Here is a 12,982-nt window from a genome sequence, read left to right on the forward strand (position 1 = left end):
TAGTGCTACTAGGAACTCCAATTGCATCCACATTTGATAAGTACTCTGTACAAAATTCAATAGCTTCCTCTGCAATGTAGCATTCAACAATGCAACCTTCAGGGTGGTTACGGTTTCGCACATAACCCTTTAATACTTTCATGAACCTTTCAAATGGGTACATCCATCTAAAATAAACCGGTCCACAAAGTCTCACCTCTCTAACAAGATGAACCGTTAAATGAATCATGATATCAAAGAAGGATGGCGGAAAGTACTTTTCAAGCAAGCACAATGTCACAACAAGTTCATTTTGTAACTTATCCAATGTAGACACATCAACCACCTTCTTACATAAAGCATTGAAAAAAAGGCTCAATCTAGCAATAGCATGTCGTACATGCTTTGGCAAAAGTGATCGCAATGCCACTGGTAACAATTGTTGCATCAGTGTATGATAATCATGGGACTTCAGGCCATAAAGCTTCAAATCTTCCATTGACACAAGATTTCTAAAGTTTGAGCAATACCCTTCGGGAACCTTTAACTCAGCTAAAGTTTGACAAAATACTTTCTTCTCCTTTCTAGACAATGTATAACATGCAGGCGGAAGGTAAGTTCGATTCGATTCAAACCTTGGTGCCAGTTCACACCTTAAGCCCATGTCCATAAGGTCTAGGCGAGAGTTGAGTCCATCTTTTGTCTTTCCTGGGATGTTAAGTAATGTACCAATGATGCTTTCACAAACATTTTTCTCAATGTGCATTACATCCAAATTATGATGAACATGCAAATATCTCCAATACTCAAGTTCGAAGAATATGGACTTTTTCTTCCAACAATTGGCATAAGTCACATTGGATTTATCATGTCTTCCCCTTTTTTTCCCCCATGAATTACAAATGGCATTCATTTTCAATAGTATTTCCTCTCCACTTAATGGTTGTGGAGGTGATCGAAACTCCTGCTCACCATTGAATGCCTTTTTATGTTTTCTAAAAGGATGATTGCATGGAAGAAAACGTCTGTGGCCTGTAAATGAGTTCTTTCTCCCATGCTTCAACCTATGTGAATAGGTTTCCGATCCACATATTGGACAAGCAAAATATCCTTTGACTGTGCAACCAGATAAGTTTCCATATGCAGGAAAGTCATTTATTGTCCATAATAGAACAGCCCTCAATGTAAAGACCTCTCTTTGATATGCATCATAAGCTTCAACCCCTGTCTCCCACAAGGTTTTAAGGTCCTCAATCAATGGTGCTAAATAGATATCTATGTCATTGCCAGGTTGTTGTGGACCCGATATTAACAAAGATAACATCATAAATTTTCTCTTCATGCACAACCACGGTGGAAGATTATAAGTGATCATGACAACTAGCCAACAACTATACCTGCTGCTCAAGGAACTATGGGGATTTATGCCATCTGCTGAAATGGCAAGTCTAAGGTTTCTAGGTTCTGCAGAAAAATCAGGCCATCTATGGTCAATTACCTTCCATGATGGCGAGTCGGATGGATGACGCATTTTTCCATCAAATTCTCCACCTTGTTCATGCCATATGAGGTCTTTTGCGATTTTTGAGGACTGAAACATTCTTTTAAATCGTGGGATAGGTGGAAAATACCACATCACTTTAGCAGGAACTCCTTTACTCTTTTTGGTTCCTCTTCTATTCACCTTCCACCTTGAAGCTCCACATGTAGGACATGAAGATGCATCTTTTAACTCATTCCTAAAAAGTATGCAATCATTGGGACATGCATGTATTTTTTCATATTCCATTCCCAATGCATTCAATGTTTTTTTTGCTTCATACATAGACAATGGCAACTCATTGTTGATAGGCAACATATCACCAAGTAAGCTTAATAGCTTAGAGAAGCTTTTATCAGACCACCCATATCTTCCTTTCAGATTGTATAATTTAACTAAAGCAGATAATTTGGTGAAGTTTTTGCAATTGGGATACAAAGGTTTTTCAGCATCTTCCAGCAACCTTTCAAATAATTTTGGATTAGCCTTACAATCATCTTGTGCAGCTTCAACCATTTCTACTGTATGATCCACATTGCCAATATGAATTCTATCAAAACATTCAGCCCTTGTAGTTGGGGGTCCACTACTTAGAGCTGCCTCCCCATGCCAAAACCAAGTATGGTAACTTTGGTCAATTCCATAAAAGAATAGGTGTTCTCTAATCTTTTGAGGAGTATTGAATATCAAATTTCCACACTGTAGACATGGGCATTTGATGGAGTTTTGATGTGCAGAATTTTGAATTGCAAATGAAATAAAATTTTCAACCCCATCCTCATAGTCTTTTGATCTTCTATCTTTTGACATCCAGGAACGATTCATTTGCCTATAATAGGTGAACTCAATTCCTATATAGCAAACATAAGCAAACAATGGAAATGGAAAAGACTTAGAAACGTTACCTTTAGAAAACACTCAAAACTTTCAGTTTCTCATTTGTGACATCAAAAATTTCTTTTTAATTATCTATGGACAAACAATTAGGATTCAGATGCAATAAAAATTTTGAACCCCATCCTAAAAAAAAATGATTAACAATATGACAATAGAACCTTTTGATGCATGTTTTTATGCCTTTTAACATGTCCAACATCCAAAATCGGGTAGTAGTTCCTATCCCATGTAGGAATACATAATCCCTATGTGTTAACTGCCAATATACTCAATTTCATTTTGAAGAAATTTTGGCAGCATTTCCCCATAGTTCTCCAAGTACACAAAATGAACAAGGTATAATGTGTGACCTTATTCAAATATGCACCCAGAGAACAAGAGGAAATTAAAGACTACCAAAATTTCTAAAAAGTGAATTAAGCACAAGCAATCAACTTCATAGATATTATGTTTTCCTACACTGTCCAATCGGACAATTCAAGCATCATTGCAAAAAAAATATCTTTATCACATTCTAGACAATTTAAAAGTTGTCAACTTGAAAGTGGCTTGGATAAAACCTTTTTCACCTTTGACAACTTAAATGTCTTTAGTATGTAATAAGAGAAACTTTTTATCTTACAATGATAGTTGAATGGGAACTCTAAGGTTTCATGCATGCATGTGTGATTAAAAGTAAAACGCAATTACTTATTGAATAATCTAATAATTATAAAACACCTAAAGATGTTCCATAATTATTGGTATATTTCATGTTATCCATTAACCATTAAACAAGATTATTTTAAGAAAGCATACGTATGGCCATGATTTGCGAATCAAGTCACACCAGTCTATGTCATAGCCTTGGGTCAAAATTTGGGCCTTAGTATCAAACTAAGCTGGGGAATAACTTGTAGAATTCAGGTACTCAATAAGATTTAAACAAAATTTAAAATAACGCCTCCATTATATTCTTCTAACCACCCAAAGTAAAACTGGCATTATAATTAAAATATGTTGGTTTGTATAAGGAAAAATAATGTACCTTCCTTAGTCTGTCTTTGACTCAAGTCTTGCATCACACACCTCTCACAGTCCAATGTAGCTCACTGTCCCTTAAAATATGTATATGCAAAACAAATAATAAATAACATAAATCCATTAGTAGATATTAACAAATAAATAAGAAATAAATTAAAATAAGAAAATAAACTAAGAAAAAAAGACATATAAATAAGGAAAAAAAATTTTCACACATGCAACAATGGTTAGATATTTTTAAAAATTTATAAAATTATTAAAATCAAACTATTTTAGTAATTAATTTTTTTTAAAATGGTAATTAATACTCCTATAAAATAAAATGTATGCATGGTGAGAAAGCTAAGAAGATTCTTCCTTGTGCCTCTTTTCATTTGAGATTCTGACTTTTGGTGATGACCTAATGGTGGGTGAACCGTGAACCACACTGTCTAACTCGGGTCAAGTCCTTATTTTTTGAAAAATGACTGCAAGATGGGTAGAACTTAAATGAATGAGATAGAAAAGCCTGGTCTAAATTAAGGTGGCTTAACAATATTGTAATCATCTTGGCTAGGTTGTACCATATAGTGAAAAAAAGGTTACAGGCTAGGTCTTCAGCATCCAACAATTCCACCCTTTGATTTTTCCAACAAGTTATACCATCTAATAATAATACCTATGATCCTATACCTTAGTTTTGATTCGTTATGTATACAAAGTATATATAGTTACACTACATTAAAGTTTTTTTTTTCTCTAAAAAGTAATAAGTGTAAATTTTTAAATTAGGCTAATATTCATTTTTTTTCACTTCTTATTTTTTTTCACTTCTCATACTGCCAAATACGTATTAAATACGATTTTACATGTTCAAGCCTTTTAAAACCTATAATTTATTCAAGTCTACAATTGTGTGTACAAATAAAATTAAAAAGTATTTGATGTGTATTAATGAAGGATGCCGGATTCAATTCTAAAGTCCTAAGAGGGTAAGATTAGTGATATATAATTGCCAACAAAACATAGAATAAAAGAAATATTAAAGCTCTCCAAGTAACAGTTTAATCTCTCGGTCTTCAAACATTCTTCACTAACATAGTGCATATCGGTAATAGATAATTCTTCAAGATATTATCATTACATAATCAACTATGGAAGACTAAATATTTCACTAAATATGTCATGATGTGTTTTCTCTATCACATTTCTTTTGAATATGCATGCAATGTTTAGCTCCTGAAGTGTTTACAAATGCCCACCTTTGGATGATCAAAATCATTTTTTTTTTTAAAGTTTTGAATGAGGATGTTCTTTTAATCAATTTTCAACCTAAATGCCCTACTGTGTAGTGTTGGGGACCTAATTTGGTGATTAACTATGGTTCTGTGATGTGGATTCAGTGCACTGTGGAATTTTGAAACTTCGACAAGTATCATCAGTATGGATTTGGAACAATATTTGATCCTGTGAAGTGTAAAACATATATAACATGAATTTTTCTGGTTTAGTTCTGTGCTTCTGACCATCTTAGCTTGTTACATCTCAATAACATACTTCCATGACCATGTCAGTTGCTTCATGAATGCATTAATGACATTGCTTTATTGGTTGATAAAAATTTAAAGCAACCCACAAAAAATCCTCAGTGGATAATAAGAAAAGAGTTCAGTAGGGATTCATCACCATAAGAAAAGTAAAGTCACTTCAGAAAATAAATGAAAAAGGATTCATTTTAAAACAAGTTATGATTCTGGTTATATTCAATGAGAATTCTGAGTCAACAGAATTTTCATCTGTTCTTGTTTAAATTTTACAGATAAAGGTTTGGGATGCATAGGAAAAGAAATGTATTGGAATGTTGATGGGGCACACAGGAAGTGTGAAATCTCTGTGCCCTCATCCAAGTAATCCTGGTATATTTATGTTTTCACCTACATCTCTTTTTTTTCTATTTATACTTGAAAGATGCTTATAATTTCACTTTTCATTCATCAATAGATCTTGTTGTCTCTGGTTCAAGAGATGGGTCCTTTGCTATTTGGGACCTGAGAGGCGGTTCCAGAACTAGACGTGGGGATATCTGGATACCGTAAGTTACAATTACTTGCTTATTGGATGTGATTGGGTTGATTAGTTTGTTTTGACAAAAAGGAAAATTTTTTGTTCACTTCCTATTATGTACACAGAATTTAATGCATATTCACTGCAACATCAAAAGATACATTTTACAACTGAGGCAAGAAATCAGAGAATTTGGCATTGTTCCATGAGATGCAGCTAGGATAAATAAAGCTTGATGAGACAATTTTGGTGAGCGTGATCTTAGTTTGCACCCACTTAGCTGCCCTTGATCAAGGCAAGGGCCCGTAAAGCATCGGGCAACAATACTGATGACAATGAAGCCAAGGAGAGGGAACCAGAAAACATCATGGCAGTGCGGAAGAGAGCAGCACAAGTAGGAGAGAGATGAGAAGAATGAAAGGTTAACTCAGTTCCGAATGTAGAAAAAATGCCAGTAAGCTAGAAAAGAACATCATGGTGCTTATAACAGGTTGACCAATGATAATAGGAGGAACCAAACTCTTGAAATGGAAAGCAAAGAATTGATGATAGGTGATAGAGAACCTAAGAAAGCGCAGTCAGCCAAGCAAATACTACATGCATAGCCCATGCAACAGGGGGTGAGAGAATAATTAGATGACATCAACAAAAACAAATCAAGAGGCGCAAAAAAATATCACATAATTGATGACAAAGGGAGCTATCCAGAGAGGAGGAGAGGTCTGAGGTTCAGTTCCCAGTATTAACCAGGAGACCACAGTGGAAGGGCCCCATCAAGCATTAAGTATGAATTTGAGAAATTGACAGACTCAAAACAAATTTGTTGGAGCTTGAGGCCCACTATTCCAGCATGCTGCAACAAGGTTTTTCATATCAATTTTACAATTATGATAAGTATAGGACAAAGACCGGAATATCTTACTTGGAACAATAGATGTGCAGTGGAAACCAATATTAACAACAATTCCTGAAGTTTGCTTTGCTGCATACAAAGCTAAGGTTGCCTGCACTTATATCATAAGAAGAATGCATTAGGTGATTGGCATGTAACAAAAACAAGAGAAGATGGGCACCCCAAACCAACCCACAAACAAATAAAGAAAGAATTAAAAAAATTAGAAAAAAGGGCAAAGAAAGAAAGATGAAACCATATCCATGTGAAAGCACCCAAACCTTGATATGCTGTTCAGATGAACTTTATGAAACCTCTAGTGTATTATGTAACAATTGAATATGATCATACTAGGTTCAACAATAAAAATCACCTACATCAGAATCATATTCATGCCCTAATGGAGGTAAATATCAGCTTTTAGAATAAATCAAAAGATTAATTTACAAAAGGACCCCTATCTTGGCAAAATGACCCATAATATTACATCCCAACTTAAGACAGATAACATGAGAAAGCAATTGTACTCTTCCATTTATCAGGTCTGATATCCAGAAAATCCCCAATGTGAGCTCCTGTTGTTATTAGAAAGCACAGTTTTATGTCATTGGTGACTGGTGTTCTAAACAAGCCCAAGTAAACTACGACAGCAAAATCCTCCAAGTAATAAACAAGATATTTAGTGTCCATTCAGATACGCTTCTGGTTTTCTTCTTTTAAAATCAGAAAATAGTAGTAATTTTTATAAAAAATACAAGAACTCTAAGAGGCTTACACTGAAAAAGAAATGACTTTAAAAATTGTTTAAAACAATTGAGGTTCAAAAAATTTTTACAATATCAAATTTTAAAATTTTTGAAAGTGACTTTTAAAGACATAAGGTAAATCTATACTTTTTGGACAAGATGTTCTAGTTTTGTATAATAAGTTTCTGATTTTAAAAACAAAAAACAGAAAGTACATCCTAATGGACACTTGGATTATTGTTGTAGTCATATAGAAAGCTGATGGATGGGAAGAGCCACCAAATACTTGTACTAGTTCTATACTAACCTTCCAGGAAAAAGGTGCCAGGGCAGAGAAGTCATTAACAGTGTAAATGAGTATGCACATTAATTTAAGAGTAGGCATGTTGAAGGTTAGATTCATGGACTGATGCTCTTGGGTTTAGTAGTGGATATGCTTTGCTTGGGCTAGGTTTAGTTTATGATAGGAGGAGGTTTCTTACCTCCCCCTTGCCATCAGTTGAGAATCCTTTTTGGTTTGGCTAAGGGTATAATCTTTTTGGTTAGGCCACAGCTATGATTTTGCTTTGGCTGGTTTAATTTAGGTTATGTTTGAGTTCCTTCCTTTCCTTGCCTTCCCTGTAAAGTGATAACTTCATATGGTCATATGAGATACTTCTTAATGGATTTATTTTCCATAGTTCAACAGCTTGATATGGATGAAGGTATTGATACGTCCAGATTGTACAAGCTAGTCTTGCCTCTCCACTCATCAGTCATCGTTCATGATTCTGTAGGAGAGACGAGGTGGACCAAACTGGGCCAGATCGCAGGCTTGCATTGAGCCATAGTTACCTTCAGCTGAATGGGCCCAAATCTAGCCACATCCAAAATAAATACCAAACCCAGTCCAAATTCCTACATCTTAAAGTAAAATTTAAATTGTGGAAAGTCTACATCCTGCAGTTTCCAACCGAGCCAAGCCCATATATTTCGGACCTGGTGCCTCAACCCTTGACTGCCCAACAAACTAAGAATCAAACCCAAGCCCACCAGAGAAATTTTTAAAACATGTCTCTTCCAAACACGTCATTTTTGCCAGTTGTTCCCCTCTCAATACCATTTAAAAAATCCCCCAGCAGCTTTCTCAACTACTGCAGCCTCACTTGTCTTTTCCTTGGTGTACGAACACGGCACGTCCATACCTACCTACAGACGGCAGAGGCTGCACCTCCCCTAACCTCCATCCCGATCACCATGCTCGCTGCTGCATCTCTTCATCACTACACAAGGCAAGATCACCATGCTCACTGCTGCATCTCTTCATCACTACACAAGGCAAGATCACCATGCTCGCTGCTGCATCTCTTCATCACTACACAAGGCAAGATCACCATGCTCGTTGCTGCATCTCTTCATCACTACACAAGGCAAAAATAGGGTGGCACTTCCCACCACAACCGAAAGGAGAAGCTGCAACAACCTACCACAACTTGCAACGCACCAGGCATACTACTTCTATAGATGTTATTTACACCAACCATTTAGTTATTTACACTATTATACAACAATAAGAACAAAATGCTCTGTATTTTTTCGGGATACCATTTCCCTGATTTTGTCCTCCCAAATTAATTTCCCCATCTATGAAACAATAATACCATATATTTGGAACAATGAAAACCCTTCCATTTGTCTTTATTTGAACTAATCTATTCAAGTATGAGGAAAATAACATTAGTTGAGAAAGAGATTTACCTTAACTATGATGCTCTGTAGTTGATTTTCACAATGGTAACCTCCCATGCATGAAAGTTAGACATGGCCATTCCAACGGATTAGGGCATTTTAGTGGTGGACTTTGCAAGGGGAATGGATTTTGGCAACTGATGTGGAGTGAAATGACTTTGCAAGGGGAATGGATTAGGGCATTTTAGTGGTGGACTTAGTGAGAGCTATAGGTTTCGGGGTTTCTTCAGTTCTGAAATGGTGGAGGGAATGTTTGGCGGGCACTCGTACTTAGAAAGGGAAAAGCTTTTAATTAATATATATTCAGAACATATATATATATATATATATATATATATATATATATATATATTATTTAATGTCACTCCATGAAATATCACAACTATGACACTTCTATAAAGTGTCATGACATAACTAGTTATTCTTATAATTAAAGAACTTATCAGACAATGATACTTTAAATAAGTGCCATGAAATAAAAAAACTACTATAAAAAATGACCCCTTTAAAAAAACGTCATTGTATATCCCAATATAATGATACTTTATGAAAGCGCCAAGGATTAAAGCTATGACACTACTATAAAGTGTCATGACATAACTAATTATTCTTATATAAAGGCCACATCAGACAATGATACTTTAAATAAGCGCCATGAAATAAAAAAACTACAATAAAAAATGACCCTTTTGAAAAACGCCATTGTATATCCCAATATAATGATACCTTATGAAAGCGCCAAGGATTAAAGCGTCGTAATTTTCTATTTTTGTAGTAGTGACTCCTTCAGTTTTCAGCTTGCTTCACCACCAAGAATCCATATGGATTCGTGGTGGGCTGCAAGGAACCCAAACCAAGGCCGAAAATGGACCCACAACATTTCCCAGAACCGATCTGGAGCTTACAGGCCTGAGCCATGTAGGATTTGGGCCTCAAAATTACTAGAATTAGTGTTTTACCTCAGCTGACTCAATGAATCAGCTGAACCGGCCGAACCGGATGCCAACTGGTCGAACCAATGGAAAAAAATTCTGAAAATTTGACAAAATGTTCCTAGTAGAGTAAGGAATCCATTAAAAAAAAAGGTGCATGATTCCAAGTTCGGAAGAGGGAGATATGAGCAAAACAATTACCAAAAATTAGTGTTCTACACCGGCTGACTCGATGAACCGGCTGAACCGGCTGCCAACCAGCCGACCGGTTGCAAAAAATTTTGAAAATTTTACAGAATGTTCCTGGAAGAATAAGGAATACATAAAAAGAAACAGTTCTTGATTCTGAGTTTGGATGAGGGAGATACGATCAAAACAAGCTCGAGTGCTCCGAACCTCAACATGCCCCTATAAACCCCAACTAAGCTAAAACATCGGGATGACCCCACTTCCTTCCTATAACGTGATGTGAACGACTAGGAAAATGGCCATGGTGACCCTCCAAAATGAACCACATATGCACCACAATGGACCACAGACAAACCCACACGAGGCTCGAACACCGACTAAGCCCAAAAGGGGCCTTAGTGGTGCCATATGCGAACGATGGGTGGATGTGACACCCGAAGGATAAATGCTAGTGTCGAGGGACAAAATTGAGGGTCTACACATATCAAGGCATTTCGATTAGATCGAGGTGGTTTTTCAAATAGGTTTGATTCTTTCCATATAGAGCATGAGATCATATCCTAATTATGTGCACAAAGGGGTCCATTGCAAAATGGAGTAATGGAAAGAAGATATTGAACTTTGATAGACCAAGTGAGATCGATGATTGGTTTCTCATTACTTCCCATATTCTTTGGGGATATATCTTAAAGACTATATAATACCTTTTTTTCTAAAGAGGTGTATCTATTTATAGGTTATCCAAGAGGATTTTGGGATTATTACTTTATGGTCAGGATTATCTCAAGGTGTTTGTTGCTACAAATACCAAATTTCTGATGAAGACTATATGATATGTAATAAGGTAAATAATGATATAGATTGAATAATACTAGAAGATAGTCCCACTATACATAACATACTATGGATCCAGTGCCAACCATTCCCATTTCTAGTACACCGATGCCTTGTCGCAGTGTGAGGGTTGTTAAACAACTAAAAAAATTCATGTATTTGGGAAATTCTTTTGGGGTCATTCTAAAAGAACATGATATCGATCCCATATGTTACGATGATACAACAAGCGATGTGTATACACATTTTTTTGGAAAAAGGCTATGGAGGTAGAGTTAGAATCTTTGTAATTCTAATGTAGTCTAGGTTCCTATAAAAGCACCTAAAGGAATAAAACCCATAGGTGTAAGTTGGTCTACAAGATGAACAATGGAGTAGATGGAAAAGTTGAGATTTATGTAGCTAAAGATTATAGTTCAAAACATTGTTTTGAATATAGGAAACCTTTTCACTAATAGCAATATTCAGATCCATCAAAGTACTCCTACCTTTTACGGTGTATCTCATTTATGAGACATTGTAATAGGATGTTAAGATAGTGTTCTTAAACTATTATCTTGATATTAGCATCTATATGATGTAACCAGATATTTTCATAGCAAAGGGTCTTATGTGTATAAGAAATTGCAGGAAAGCATGGTGGTGTTCTAGGATCTTGTAAGTAGATGACAATCTACTCATTGAGAATGATGTAAGGATATTGTCATCGGTCAAGATCTAGTTGTCTACTTGGTTCTAGATAGAAATCTAGAAGGGGCGCAATATATTCTTAGGTTTAAAGTCCTTAGGGATAACAAGAATAGGAAAATTGTGTTGTGTCAAGCATATACTCTAGTATCTTTTGAGAACGAGGGATTATGTGCTTTTACTCCAAATTATTAAGATAGTTTAGAGGGTGACGATAGTTAAGAAGATACCTTATGTGGAGAACCTAGTAGATCCTTTCACCAAGACATTGATAAAGAGAGTCTGTGTTGGTGATAGGGATAACATAGGTTTCAGATGAGTATCTAGCATGCTTTTTAGGCATGATTCTTTCAGGGCTAGTGGGAGAATGTTAGGATAGAGCCCTTAAAAGCATAACATGATGTAATAAATTTGGAATTCGTTATTTATTTAATGATGTTCCAGTTTCACTTTTATCTATCTTTATTCCATGTATTATACGTTGTGAGAATTCTTGCCAACATCTTTTGCATTGTACATGGCTTAGGATCATTAAGAGTTGCATAGAAGATCTAAGTCATGGGTTCCTTGAAAATAGATGACTTGTTCACAACCGGTTCATGGGTCTAGGCAACCCATTAGAGGTTGTAGTACACCATCTCCTAATTGGAGGGATGGTTTGTCTTGGTTATTGAGATGGGTTTCCTATGGTGAGTGCACTAGTGTGTATGCTTGCACATTGAATAGGACCTATGGTGAGTCATAACTTAAGGCTATCAAGTATTTATGACCTCACCAAGCTACTTCATTGTGTTGTCTCTTAACTATGAGAGAATATTGAGCTTGTGCTAAAGTTAGTAGTGGCTTTGACCTATGGGTGAGATTGTAAGCTGATCATATATTCCTTATGGATTTGGTCACTATTGATGGAAGCCAGTAGCAATAGGTATTCTCAATAAAGACACCATGATAACTCATGGGATTGAGACAGTGTGTCATCGTGGGTGATAAGGAGGTGTGTGCATGGAGACTATAGTCATAGTAGTTCCTTAAGTGGAACTTGACATAGGCTTTTTGAGAGTTAAGACATGTTAATTGAATACATAATAGGAGGATCTATAACTCAAGGATAGTAGAGGTAGTCTTGAAAGGCTGATAGCATTGCCTTTGTTAGACTATGGACACTAGTTCATAGGGAGACTAAACACAATGGATAGTAGGTCATAGACCTGAGTGCTTACTGTCTCATTGTTATTTACATAGGATATTGGAGTTCAGTTGATTCTTTGTAGAGAGATATTGAATCAACTTTAGAATTGGATTCTAAGGGAACCAGTACTCTTATGGGTATTAATGGTCCCCGCTCTAAGCTCATATACCTTGTTGGCATGTATTATGAGGGTCAGATTAGCTCTAGGTTCACTTTTATGCATAAAGGCGTTTTGGTGATTAAGCAAGGTTACACAAGGGTAAGTGAACAAGGTCTCTGGATCGGTCTAATCGATTAATTAGT

The sequence above is a fragment of the Vitis vinifera genome, chromosome 1 (genome assembly GCF_030704535.1).
Source record: "Vitis vinifera cultivar Pinot Noir 40024 chromosome 1, ASM3070453v1".
In the NCBI taxonomy this organism is placed as follows: domain Eukaryota; kingdom Viridiplantae; phylum Streptophyta; class Magnoliopsida; order Vitales; family Vitaceae; genus Vitis; species Vitis vinifera.